This window comes from Acipenser ruthenus, chromosome 17 (genome assembly GCF_902713425.1).
Source record: "Acipenser ruthenus chromosome 17, fAciRut3.2 maternal haplotype, whole genome shotgun sequence".
In the NCBI taxonomy this organism is placed as follows: domain Eukaryota; kingdom Metazoa; phylum Chordata; class Actinopteri; order Acipenseriformes; family Acipenseridae; genus Acipenser; species Acipenser ruthenus.
In genome coordinates this window covers 23,440,350-23,454,675 of record NC_081205.1, presented here as the reverse complement: position 1 = coordinate 23,454,675, position 14,326 = coordinate 23,440,350, and the positions used below count along the sequence as shown (strand labels likewise).

At 38.7% G+C, this 14,326-nt stretch overlaps 1 protein-coding gene across 1 annotated transcript in view; it reads right to left on the bottom strand.

Annotated features, from left to right (window-relative positions):
- Positions 1 to 2,069, bottom strand: part of LOC117422944 (beta-galactoside alpha-2,6-sialyltransferase 1-like) — a 31,213-nt gene extending 29,144 nt beyond the window's left edge. The window contains exon 1 of the mRNA XM_058990148.1: positions 1,904 to 2,069. The gene's annotated coding sequence lies outside the window, so the exon portion shown is untranslated. The remainder of the gene's footprint in view (positions 1 to 1,903) is intronic.
- Between the last annotated feature and the right edge of the window lie 12,257 nt (positions 2,070 to 14,326).

Genomic DNA, 14,326 nt, shown 5'->3' with positions numbered 1-14,326 from the left:
TGTCCTTTGTGTCACATGTTCAGCAAGGTCCTATTCACTCCCAGGAAAACTCTTGAGGTATCAATCAAACCCAGTGTCCTGATGAAAACCCAATGCAGGTCGATAAATCTGAGGACTAGATATACTGAGGACCTGTGAACTAGGGTTGGATGTCGCTCTTCTACTATAAATACATATTATAAAGCTAACTCTCAGTATCGGCAGGGATTGGTAATGAAAGATGCAGGCACAGTGGAAGGGTTTTTAAAGATAATTACGTATTCCCCAGTCTGATCAGCAGCATAGCAATCTGCCAAGAATCCCAATTTAGCTTCACACATGTGCTTTAACTCAGAGGCTGTCCACCCTGTGAATGACAGGGTCACTAACTTTAAATACAAGCTCAGACCAGATAGGATACTGTATGAAGAATGGTGTGATATGGTTTGGAAAGTCAAGGCACAGTGCTGGAGGCATATAGCTGAGATCATCAACGGGCTTCAGCTTGTGTGTATTCAAATCTTTAAACTGGGAGATGGATGATATCTTTGTCTATAGTTATTGGTGAAATATAAGATTGCACTATAATATTGCAGCTTTTCCATTGTACATGAATATATCAGCAATACAAAAATAAGAGAAATGTAATATAAAGGAAGTTACCATAATAGCTTATAAACCATTTAAATAATGTTGATGTTAAAAATAGTCGTCCAAACATATTATTTTAATGCTTTGTACATAAGATTAGCAATATTTGTATGAAGACACACACACACACACACACACACACACACACACACACACACACACACACACACAAACATAAACATTACCACAAACTAGCCTTCAGCAGTTACTGTAAAAGATTAAATACATACAGAAGCAGTGGGATGGAACAGTATTTCCTGTTATACTTCCTCTTGCTTAATAATGCTGCTTCTTCTCGTTCACAAACTTTTCTTATGCTCTAGATGAGACCCTTTTCAGATTAGTGGGTCAATCATTTACAAATTCTGTTAATATCACCATGAATTGTAAATACTGTAAAATGGACCTTAACTAATGCAGTTTTTTTTTATGTGTATAGTAGGTCAGATATAACACAAAAGCGGTGGAACACAAAACCTCACAATCATGATGTCAGATTCGCACGTACTCTTTTTATATATATGGTGGTGTACGGCTTGCTCACTAAAATCTTTAGTGTTTTTGCAAAGAGGGGGTTATAACCTATCTTGGGATACCTCGATATTTAGTGAGCAAGCCGTCTAAGGGGGGTGAATGGGGCATCAAAAGACGTCCCCCATGCGTTCTGTATATGTTATAATGGGCTACATTTTGGGGTGCTGCTGTTCGTGGGGTACGGCTTGCTCACTAAAATCTTTAGTGTTTTTGCAAAGAGGGGGTTATAACCTATCTAGGGATACCTCATTATTTAGTGAGCAATGCGTCTAAGGTGGTAAATGGGGCGAAACAAGCGGGTAATATAGCGCTATGCTGCTGATACGGATTTGTTATTAATATTTTCGTTTTTATTTTTTTTAAAGAAGGAGCGATTATTTTTTAAATAGTAGCAATATATTAATTGATCAAGAGTTAAAACACACACACAGAAAAAGGACATGCTGCTTTGTCATCTACATCGCAAATAAGGAACCGGGAATAAGTAACCAACTTCCAGGTGGTAATCCCAGCTCACAGACAATCTGGGCAGTCCAGTGGCTTGACAGTTGTTAGCATTAATACTTCAAATACATTGTATGGTTACAACATGTTTTGCTCTAAGGCTACGCATGCATAAAACTAAAGACGCCCACCACTAAGTCCTAAAACATCCATTATAACACTCTCATAGACTAAGTCATATACCTTATAGCAATGCATCAATATAGGAGAGAGATATATTCCAACTAGTTCTTACCTCCCAATTATATATGGAAGTGTAGAGTATAAGGTAAGGACAGGAACTGTCTTCAAAAGCAAAGACTTCTGAACAGGACCACAACAGCAATCAGCTCGATCAGAGATCTTCAGAGGATGGACCACACAACTTATAGTTGGCAAGTTGGTGATACTTGACTAAGATTTTACCTCGGTTTTTATAGAGTTTTTGCCTTGCTTCTTGCGTCAGAAGTCTCAATTAAGTTATGAACATTAATCAGCCTTAACAGCGCATATCCGTCAAGTGAATAACATTTTAATAGATCACTCATTATATAAACCTTGGATTCCAAACCCCCAAACGTCACTTCCTGCCTGGTACTATGAGCAAGGGTTACCAAGTTTAATTACCTTCTCTTTTGCAAGCTTGCGGTATGCCTGACACAGACTGGTACCTCTCTATTTTGACTAACATTCTTACTTTAAGTTAATTTCTGCACAATATTCTCTGAGTTACAAATTATTATAAACTTTCTACTAATACACTTCATATTGTTCTACCTTACAGTAAAATCACAAACCATGATTTCTTTTAATTCAATTCTAACTGTCCTTACACTATTTGGGTTATTTTCATTTTACTTACCTTTACTGGATTGGAATGCTAAGAAGGCTCCGTGTATATTTTAGATATCCTACCTCTTGATAAGAGAGAGGCCCCGAACATCAACAGGAGTTTCTATCAAAGAACCACTTTACACAGCCTCCATCCAATTCCACTAATAATATTGTTACTGGTTACAAATAATATTTCAAACAATAATACAGTAGATTAATAACAAGATACATCATAGTATATTATTGTAAACTAACACAAAGAATATAGCATAATACATTTATAATCTTAGATTATCCCATTGATGTCAAGCAAATCAGCCCTGCTCCAGCAGGATTGAGCCTCTCTGTCTGGTTCAGCTCTGAGTGGTGCTGTGAAAGCCACGGCAGGATAAGGTAGCCATCTTCTCATATCACAGGTATGAAGGACATCAGCCTCCACTTGATACCTGCAAAATACCTGGATACGTCTAGCAGGAATACCTTCTTCGCATTCCAGTTTACCCAAATATGCCCATCTTACAGTATGATCAGTTTCTGTTCTCAGTGAGTTTGTCAAAGCCACCACAGGTGTTTTCTTTAAAAGCCTGTGTGACAGGATTGACCAAGGTTTGAGACTCAGAGACAGTTTTAAAGTTCAAAAATAAAGTTTTTAATAAACACAAATACAAAATAAACCGGCACGAGGGCCAAACAAAAAGGTTTCAAACACAAAATAAACACAACAAAACTTACAAAATAAAGCTTCCAGGCTGGGCGTTGCCTTCACTGGTTGCAAAACAAACTGAAAACACAGCACAAACAAAACACTCCTTCTCTTCTGGAACTCTCCTCCCTAGCCAGGGCCTCTCCCCTGGCTTTTATCCCCTGTGGCTGGAGCCCAATTAATCAATAATTGCTAATTATTCAATTAGGGCTCCAGCCACATTCTCACATGTTTTCCTGGCAGGGAGGAATTTTAACCCCCTCCCTGCCAGTCCCAACCATGTTCATAAAGACGGGGCAGTCCTCCGTCACATATCCCCCCCCCCTTGTGCCAAGCACAACATGGCCTAAATGGCCACCTCCCCCCTTAGTCTCAGTCCCGGAAGAGGGGGAAGCACAGTGTCCATGGGGGTGGCCATGGTGGGACGTCCGGCACCACCCAATTCTTCGTGGCCGGCAGCTCCCTCTTCCGGGGCTCCGGCCACACACTATCTTGCCGCGAAAGTGCTGCTGGGGAAGCTGGTCTCCTGACCTCCCTCCCCCTCTTCATGGACAGCAACTCCCCTCCGTGGGGCTCCGGCCACAGTGTAGCGACCCCAGGCGAAGCAGGATCCCTAGCAACCCCAGGCGAAGCAGGATCCCCGAAGACCCCAAGCGACGGCAGCAGCAGCGGACCCTCGGGAAGCGACGGCAGCAGCAGCGGACCCTCAGGAGGCGACGGCAGCAGCAGCGGACCCTCGGGAGGCGACGGCAGCAGCAGCGGACCCTCGGGAGGCGACGGCAGCAGCAGCGGACCCTCGGGAGGCGGAGACGGGAACGGCAGCCCGGCTCCTTCTGGTGGCGGAGTCATCCATAGGTGTCCTATTGGATAATTTGAAGAAGCTGAGCACCTTATAAAAGTTACTGATTTCATCCACTGGATTGGATTTTGTCGTGTTGATGTGAACCCAGGTTTGTCTGGAGTAAAGGTTGGACGCACAGCCAGCAGGAGCAGAGAAGCAATTAGACTTGTTTGTGTTCGGCGGTGGGTTGGGAGAAAAATGAACGAAACAGCTGCCGACATTTAGAGCGAGGTGCTGTGGTCCTGCTGTGCATCATGCATCCACTCCGTGTGTGTGTGTGTGTGTGTGTGTTTTTAACCGTTTTAGATTTAGTATTTTTAATTATATAGTATTGTATTAATTATATATTTTTTTGGAGGAGTGCTGGAGACGGGGAGCTTTAAAGTATTGGTTTTATTGTTTTTAGTAAGCCCTGTCTCCGCGATCGTATTGAGCAGCACTGCACTTTGTTCTGTAATTAACTATTTAATGAATAGTGCAAACCCCATGCCTTGACTTGTCCTATTTGTTAAATCTAGTTAACCACCTGTATTTAATAAAACGATGTCCATTTCCTTGCATATTGTTGTGGTCTTAGTTTATTTCCTTCTGATATTCTGCCTGGCTGATCCCGCCCTGCTCTTCCGGGTGCTAAATTAGGTTAGAAACAAGTCCAATACCTTTATGACGGTATTGTAAACAGTAAAGTCCAGCTGTCATGGTTACCCTATACCTTAGAGGAAGTACACTGTACAAATAGTATAAATTACTAGTTGACCCCAGTATATTATACCAATAGACATTCTGTCAGCCTATCCACCCAAAGTGGCCTTGTTGCTTTGACTGAAGCCAGTTATTATTATTAATATTTGTTTATTTAGCAGACGCCTTTATCCAAGACGACTTACAGAGACTCGGGTGTGTGAACTATGCATCAGCTGCAGAGTCACTAACAATTACGTCTCACCCGAAAGACAGAGCACAAGGAGGTTAAGTGACTTGCTCAGGGTCACACAATGAGTCAGTGGCTGAGGTGGGATTTGAACCGGGGATCTCCTGGTTGCACTAGACTTGCATGTTGTGAGTGCGCAACATAGGTTTATTCAGAGTTACAATGGCTGTGTGGGTATATGTAGCACAGAAATGTAATTGTGTTCCCTATCCACTTAGGGTGTGTGGCAATGTGCCCTGCCCCTGTGTGCATTTGTGTGTTATGTGTTGTATGTTGCGTGTGTTAATGTTGGTGTATAGATTGGTACACGGGATATAAACGGGTCTGTGTTTCACGTGTATTTAAAAAGTGTAGATTTGTATTTAGGCACGAGGAGAGCACAAATCACTTCACGTGCTGGTTAAATGTAATATGTGAGCACGGGGTTGCACAGAATTAATTCACGTGCTGGGATTCAAGTGAATAATTAATTAGTAATTGAATCCCAGCACAACAGTATATATAGATGCACATTTCTTTCAGTCGGGGTTGGGTGTTCGAGAGTGGAGAACGGGTGAGAGAGAAGGAGAACAAGTAAAGGAAAATAATAATCTATAAGTGTTTGTACTCACCGTGTTTGTTTGTCTCTCCGTGCACCGTTTGTTAAGTGTTTAGTACGTTTTGTTTGTCTATTTATTTTGGCGCAAGTGCCGTGTCCAGTGTTTTTGTCTGTTGAAACCTTTTATTTTCTGTTCTGTTATTAAATCCTGAGCGTAAGCATTCGCTCAGCTTCACCAAACCACATCTCTCTGTTTATTTATTTCCTGGCTTTGGTCTGACACCACCCACTCCGGCCGTCTTTGTGACAGGGTGTAATACAGCTCTGCTAATTAACTTGATAGCCAGCTGGCTGCACTCCACGTTACGAGTTGTTGAACTTCTCACATTTTTTAAAGGTATTTTTATTCAAACGACAAAGGTCACCAGTGATGCATATATATTTTAATGCTGTCTGCTTACAGCCACTAACAAACACCAGTCCCAGAAAGAAAGAGTTGAAATCAGTTCTGTGTGCTGTCTTAACATATTCACATAGTCAAATGTATATTGAAAATGATAAGAATTTCCCAAATGCTTCTTAATTACCAGAATTACATATTAAAGCAGTCTTTTATTATTAAATTATATTGTTGTCATTTTATGTTGTGTGTCTTTGAACCCCGCCTCTCTAATAAATGGGAATGCACCTGCTACTAAATGCAGCAGGTAAAACAATAAGGAACTAGAACAAGGGTAAAGGCCTTAGCTGAAATGTTTGTCTTCTTCACTTAGTTTTACCTGTAGGTCTGGAAAGCAGAACAGCAATATTAACATGTATTACCCATGCTATCTTTGTTGTTCTCATTACATTTTACAGGTAGCTTTATAGTAGAAGGTACCTTTAGAGCTGTGTAAGGGGTAAAAAATTGTCTGTAAATGTCTGTTCTCGTCTATGAGTGTGATAGTGGACTACAGTGCTAAAAATCTTGGTGTGACTACTTTGTACATTTTAAGGAGCATACAAAACATTAAAAAGGACAAAACTGGTAACCAAAGAAATGACAGGCAGGTAAGATCATTATTTCCATTTGTAAACCGTATCACTTGTACTTTTAAATATGGAAAATTAATTTCTCAAGCAAAATGGGGCACTACACCTTTAAGTGAGTTAATAAATATACTATAATGTAATCTAATTCAGTATTTTACTGAATTAGAGAAGGCTACAGGACAGGGGCTTCAAACATCTGGGGTCTGAAATAAAAAAACTATTTGGCTAGTGATGGTTTTCATCAAGGGGAATGATAAACAAGGTAATCCTCCAAATCCCTCTGTCATTTCATTCAGATTAAAACAAAATTGTATCAGGTATAATCTCACCTGGTTGAGCCATCAAAGGTACACACAGCGGACAGTTGTGATGACTGCAGCATTAACAATGAAGGACAAACATTGTCATTCTGTTAGAGAAAATAGTTAGTATTTTCCAATAAGAAATCTACGGGGCTGTATATTCCACTTACTAAGTCTTCAATAAAGAGAAATAGCCCAGTTAAACACTTTCAGCACTAAAGGGTTCATTTGATCTACCAATAGATTATTTTTTGGAGCTTTTTACAGAACTGGAGAATTACCCTGGATTGCATAAACCATCTATCTGTGACTTTCTCAGGATTATTACTAAAACTAAGTGGCTGATGTAATCCAGGTGGATTCACTGGTACTGTAAAATGCTTTAATGTAATTCAATAAACCTGTAACAACTTCAAAGAATGACTACACCAGGAAAAAGTCTTATATTACATAGATTTACATATTCGTAGATTAGATTGTCTGCAATTTTTATTGCTCTTATCTTTCCTTGACCTGCAATGTCGAAAGAGTTCAACATCATTTAACAGGAAAGGAAAGCACTTTGGCTGTATTGCATTTTTTTGTCTAAGTCATGCACAGTGTAAAATAGATTCTTGAGTGACAAGCACATGTGGTCAGTGTAATACATGATGGGAAAGAACCACCCACAGTAGCCTATTACACCACAGACTGCAACTTACACAGCACACACATAGCTGCAAGGGGCTGTGTTTACCAAAATAATAAGTGTAACTGAAAACTGCTCCTCGTACAAGGCTATAAAAAAGAGTGCAGCAGCATGCCCTGCACCACGGTTAATTGAACTGACAACCTAGAACAGGAGTCTCCAACCCTGGTCCTGGAGGGCCGGTATCCCGCCTAGTTAATAAATTCATTTAAAATGTTACAGAACAGTTAAACAAAATGAAAATAAAGAACTAAAAGAAAAACAAGTCTGTAACATACACAAAGCTACATGTTACCTGGCTGAACCAACCTCTCTACAGTCAAACATGTGCCTTTTTATACAACCCACCTGGTTAATCACTAAGTCAGCCTTCCCCAGTCAAAATTAATTAAGACAATCAATAACATATTAAACAATTAGAGATAAACACGCTTCTGCGCTTAGTGATACATCAGTTAACAGTATCAAAACTTTTAAGTAGGTTTTAAAACATTTAAAAAAAGAAATAAATGTGCAAAAACAACCATTACTTAAATACATGAGAAATTGTTTAACTCTTAAGTGCCGCACATTATAGGAAAAATAAAACTAAAACAATGGGGATTTTTTATTAAGTGAACATGTCAATTATTTTAAGAGTACATTGTTACAATACTGCAAGAGGTACTGTCCTTTGTGTCACATGTTCAGCAAGGTCCTATTCACTCCCAGGAAAACTCTTGAGGTATCAATCAAACCCAGTGTCCTGATGAAAACCCAATGCAGGTCGATAAATCTGAGGACTAGATATACTGAGGACCTGTGAACTAGGGTTGGATGTCGCTCTTCTACTATAAATACATATTATAAAGCTAACTCTCAGTATCGGCAGGGATTGGTAATGAAAGATGCAGGCACAGTGGAAGGGTTTTTAAAGATAATTACGTATTCCCCAGTCTGATCAGCAGCATAGCAATCTGCCAAGAATCCCAATTTAGCTTCACACATGTGCTTTAACTCAGAGGCTGTCCACCCTGTGAATGACAGGGTCACTAACTTTAAATACAAGCCCAGACCAGATAGGATACTGTATGAAGAATGGTGTGATATGGTTTGGAAAGTCAAGGCACAGTGCTGGAGGCATATAGCTGAGATCATCAACGGGCTTCAGCTTGTGTGTATTCAAATCTTTAAACTGGGAGATGGATGATATCTTTGGCTATAGTTATAGGTGAAATATAAGATTGCACTATAATATTGCAGCTTTTCCATTGTACATGAATATATCAGCAATACAAAAATAAGAGAAATGTAATATATAGGAAGTTACCATAATAGCTTATAAACCATTTAAATAATGTTGATGTTAAAAATAGTCGTCCAAACATATTATTTTAATGCTTTGTACATAAGATTAGCAATATTTGTATGAAGACACACACACACACACACACACACACACACACACACACACACACACACACACACACACATAAACATTACCACAAACTAGCCTTCAGCAGTTACTGTAAAAGATTAAATACATACAGAAGCAGTGGGATGGAACAGTATTTCCTGTTATACTTCCTCTTGCTTAATAATGCTGCTTCTTCTCGTTCACAAACTTTTCTTATGCTCTAGATGAGACCCTTTTCAGATTAGTGGTTTATTCAGAGTACTGATCGTAATCTGTGCCATACTAAAAATGCCCTGTCTAGTCTTTGTTTTATGTTTTTTGATGCTTACGTTTTTATCAAAAATCAGTAGACAAGTGCGCTCTTTTAAAGCTGATACATTATGTACAATATGTCAGGTGGTCATTCTAAACAAAAATAGAAGACGTTAAATAAAATGTACAGGGTTACCTTGTTTTTTCATGATTCAGTCATTTACAAATTCTGTTAATATCACCATGAATTGTAAATACTGTAAAATGGACCTTAACTAATGCAGTTTTTTTTATGTGTATAGTAGATCAGATATAACACAAAAGCGGTGGAACACAAAACCTCACAATCATGATGTCAGATTTGCACATACTCTTTTTATATATATATATATATATATATATATATATATATATATATATATATATATATATATATCTCGGTATCCCTAGATAGGTAACCTATCTAGGGATAATTCAATATTTAGTGAGCAAGGCATCTAAGGGGGTACACAGGTCATCCAAAGACGTGCCCCCATACGTTCTGTATAGGTTAGAATGGCCTACACTTTGGGGTGCTGCTGATCGTGGGGTACGGCTTGCTCACTAAAATCTTTTGTGTTTTTACAAAGAGGGGGTTATACCCTATCTAGGGATACCTCGATATTTAGTGAGCAAGCCGTCTAAGGGGGTAAATTGGTCATCCAAAGACGTACCCCCATGAATTCTGTATAGGTTATAATGGGCTACACTTTGGGGTGCTGCTGATCGTGGGGTACGGCTTGCTCACTAAAATCTTTAGTGTTTTTGCAAAGAGGGGGTTATAACCTATCTAGGGATACCTCAATATTTAGTGAGCAAGCCGTCTAAGGGGGGTGAATGGGGCATCAAAAGACGTCCCCATGCGTTCTGTATAGGTTATAATGGGCTACATTTTGGGGTGCTGCTGTTCGTGGGGTACGGCTTGCTCACTAAAATCTTTAGTGTTTTTGCAAAGAGGGGATGATAACCTATCTAGGGATACCTCATTATTTAGTGAGCAATGCGTCTAAGGGGGGTGAATGGGGCGAAACAAGCGGGTAATATAGCGCTATGCTGCTGATACGGATTTGTTATTAATATTTTCGTTTTTATTTTTTTTAAAGAAGGAGCGATTATTTTTTAAATAGTAGCAATATATTAATTGATCAAGAGTTAAAACACACACACAGAAAAAGGACATGCTGCTTTGTCAACTACATCGCAAATAAGGAACTGGGAATAAGTAACCAACTTCCAGGTGGTAATCCCAGCTCACAGACAATCTGGGCAGTCCAGTGGCTTAACAGTTGTTAGCATTAATACTTCAAATACATTGTATGGTTACAACATGTTTTGCTCTAAGGCTACGCATGCATAAAACTAAAGACGCCCACCACTAAGTCCTAAAACATCCATTATAACACTCTCATAGACTAAGTCATATACCTTATAGCAATGCATCAATATAGGAGAGAGATATATTCCAACTAGTTCTTACCTCCCAATTATATATGGAAGTGTAGAGTATAAGGTAAGGACAGGAACTGTCTTCAAAAGCAAAGACTTCTGAACAGGACCCCAACAGCAATCAGCTCGATCAGAGATCTTCAGAGGATGGACCACACAACTTATAGTTGGCAAGTTGGTGATACTTGACTAAGATTTTACCTCGGTTTTTATAGAGTTTTTGCCTCGCTTCTTGCGTCAGAAGTCTCAGTTAAGTTATGAACATTAATCAGCCTCAACAGCGCATGTCCTTCAAGTGAATAACATTTTTAAAACACCCGGTAGCTCCCTTCATAAGATTAATTAGCCATCATACCCTAGTCGACTTCTCCTACATATCCAAAATATGTAATAGTGAACTTTTGAACTTATGTATTTTTTCTTAGTACCAGAGAGTTCCTGAACACAGCATACATGTGAATACAGTACAAGTATATAAAAATACATAGAAAGATGTGATTGTTTAATATATAATATATATCTGTGTAATTATCCCAATCCTAAGTCAAAAAATATATAGATGTCCCTTTTAACATCAAAATACATTCCCCTTATTTGGTTGGCTTTGTTACATGCATAGATGTCGTTTAACAATTAACTAAAATATATTGGATAGAGGCTGGTAGAAGACTCATAGCAAACTTCTTAAGCAGGCAACTATATATTCAAGCATTCTCACTTAAATTCAGTCTATCAGGAACATAATCAAAATATAACATTTTAGCCATTCAGTGCTTTAAACTAAAAGTGACTTCTCTCTGTTTCTTTTACAAAAATCCTGTTCAGGCAAATTCTGAACCACCTGCTTCTCTATCAAGGTCATCCATCATTGATAGAAGACTCTTTTGTAAGCATCTTCTCAGATGTATGGCATACCATGGTCCTATGCTATAGCCCCCCTCATTTGTTCCAAGAGATATTTCTTATTTGTAATAGATCACTCATTATATAAACCTTGGATTCCAAACCCCCAAACGTCACTTCCTGCCTGGTACTATGAGCAAGGGTTACCAAGTTTAATTACCTTCTCTTTTGCAAGGTTGCGGTATGCCTGACACAGACTGGTACCTCTCTATTTTGACTAACATTCTTACTTTAAGTTAATTTCTGCACAATATTCTCTGAGTTACAAATTATTATAAACTTTCTACTAATACACTTCATATTGTTCTACCTTACAGTAAAATCACAAACCATGATTTCTTTTAATTCAATTCTAACTGTCCTTACACTATTTGGGTTATTTTCATTTTACTTACCTTTACTGGATTGGAATGCTAAGAAGGCTCCATGTATATTTTAGAGATCCTACCTCTTGATAAGAGAGAGGCCACGAACTTCAAAAGGAGTTTCTATCAAAGAACCACTTTACACAGCCTCCATCCAATTCCACTAATAATATTGTTACTGGTTACAAATAATATTTCAAACAATAATACAGTAGATTAATAACAAGATACATCATAGTATATTATTGTAAACTAACACAAAGAATATAGCATAATACATTTATAATCTTAGATTATCCCACTGATGTCAAGCAAGTCAGCCCTGCTCCAGCAGGATTGAGCCTCTCTGTCTGGTTCAGCTCTGAGTGGTGCTGTGAAAGCCACGGCAGGATAAGGTAGCCATCTTCTCATATCACAGGTATGAAGGACATTAGCCTCCACATGATACCTGCAAAATACCTGGATACGTCTAGCAGGAATACCTTCTTCGCATTCCAGTTTACCCAAATGTGCCCATCTTACAGTATGATCAGTTTCTGTTCTCAGTGAGTTTGTCAAAGCCACCACAGGTGTGTCTTTAAAAGCCTGATACCTGCAAAAACTTAAATCTTGTTAGCAGAGCTTCCATCTCTACATTCCCATTCCCATCATCAGTGGGAAGACTTCAAATAAAGTAAACTGTTTCTATCAAAGAGACATCTATCTCTGCCGCATACACCTTTCACTCAAAAAAGGTGATCGCACCTTGTACGAGGGAAGACAGGTTTTAGATTTATTCGTGACAATGTACTTCTTTTTCTATTCAACAGAGGGTGCTCAAAGCCTACATACTGCATTTTGAGCATCCATAAAAAAAGATGCAGACAGCTCAGGTTACAAATTTCTCTGCAAAAGATGGTTTCAGTGCACACATTTTTTCACAGAGGATTCAGGAAGATATACGATTGGAAATTCCATTAATTCTCAGAATGCATATTTCTTCGTGTTGTTTTGTAGAATTGTATTTTTATTTTTTTATAATAAAGCATTACTGCAAGGGAGGCCAACCCTGGTCCTGGAGATCCACAATCCTGCAGGCTTTCTGAGTATCTTTAATGCACAACACCTTCCGTACACATTTCATTTATATAGCAGAATTATTCTAACAATTCTACTAGTTAATGCTAAAATCAATCAGATAATCCTAATTCTGAATAAATAAATTAAAGCCATTTTGGTATTTTTCTCTATACCTCCACATCAGATAACCATAAAAATCACCAAAACAAGTTACTGACATGCATCTCCCACCATTACTGTAAATTCAAAATGGGAGCTGTCAGTGTCATACAACGTAGATCTCTGGATGTAAAAATCAAATGTGACATGCATACGTAAAGGCATGTCTGTATCCAGAGTCTGAGGCACTCAACAACATGTGCTAAAGAATGTCCTAACCATAAGTGGCTCTTTAGATATATGCAAAAATGTAACTGTGTTTGGAATATCACTCAAACTCGGGTCTCCAGTGGTGACCAATGGCAAGCTGTACCCTTCAGTATTCATGTTCTTGCAAACTTATATTATTTTTTCTCAAAAGCTGCTTTTACCGGCCCTTGCTCTATACTGTGAATAGATGGGACTGGGTTGAATGGTCACTGCATAGTTTGACTGGAATGAAGAAGGCTCTTTAGTCACAGCATTTAGGATAATTAAGACAAGCTTGAAGCGAGGCGAAATCAGAAACCTCAGTATGATCACAAACACAATAAATGAAGAACTGTAGGTTATTTTACATAAAACGAATCAACCCAAAAGGTGTAAATCATGTTTCTTGTAAGAATGTGCTCCTCTACAAGATGACATCCTACCTACAATTTCTATAATACCTATAACTGTCCCATAAGCGTTGACATGTACAAAGATTCTTATAGTTCATTAAAGGTAGTCGTTATGACTCTAGGCATGTGGTTACTTCATACTCCATAATTGACTCACCTGACCTACTCCCGGTATAGCTCACCTTGCTGGTAACAGTGCTTCAGGTGCTGACAGAAATACAGTTGGACAGCTGCAACTACATTGTAAATGTCTAAGACGTATTCAAGTGGAATAATTTATGGTCAAGGGAAGCTCATAGTGACCAGTGAACATAGGGTTGATTAAATTAATGGAGAACCTTGCACCACGACCATCATGTGTAGTCATAGAGAAAAAGATACCAGAATGGGTTTCATTTTTTTTTTATTTACACTGCTGTGCAAAAGTCTTAGACATGTTGCATTTTTTTCTACTCTGATGGATTATGAGCATCAACAATTTACTCAAAGCCTCCACTAGTGTTTTCTACTATTATAACAACCTTGACTTGCAGGAAGCACAAAACTGGCAGAAGGCACAGATGTCATTTTCCATCAAATCAACAGTATG